Raw genomic sequence first — 300 nt, forward strand, 5'->3', positions numbered from 1 at the left:
TGTGTAAGTGTGTGTTGAGTGTGTGTTGAGCTCTGAGCGGTCATGGGCTGCTGTGGGAGCACTGGGGTGAGAGCTGCAGCTGATTCACACTCTTCATCCTCACAGAGAATAGGCACTGATGATGATGATGATGATGATGACTGTTTTGGTCCTGTTTCACTTTTATTCAGAAAACTCGGGAGTGGAAGCCTTTAGAGGAGCGACACTGTACCGACGTGCCCTGGTTCATCATCTTCACTTTATTTAACATCGGAATGGTGACTAAAGTTCATGTTCTTGTAAAAGTGTGTGTGTGTGTGT

This window comes from Tachysurus fulvidraco, chromosome 7 (assembly GCF_022655615.1).
Source record: "Tachysurus fulvidraco isolate hzauxx_2018 chromosome 7, HZAU_PFXX_2.0, whole genome shotgun sequence".
In the NCBI taxonomy this organism is placed as follows: Eukaryota; Metazoa; Chordata; class Actinopteri; order Siluriformes; family Bagridae; genus Tachysurus; species Tachysurus fulvidraco.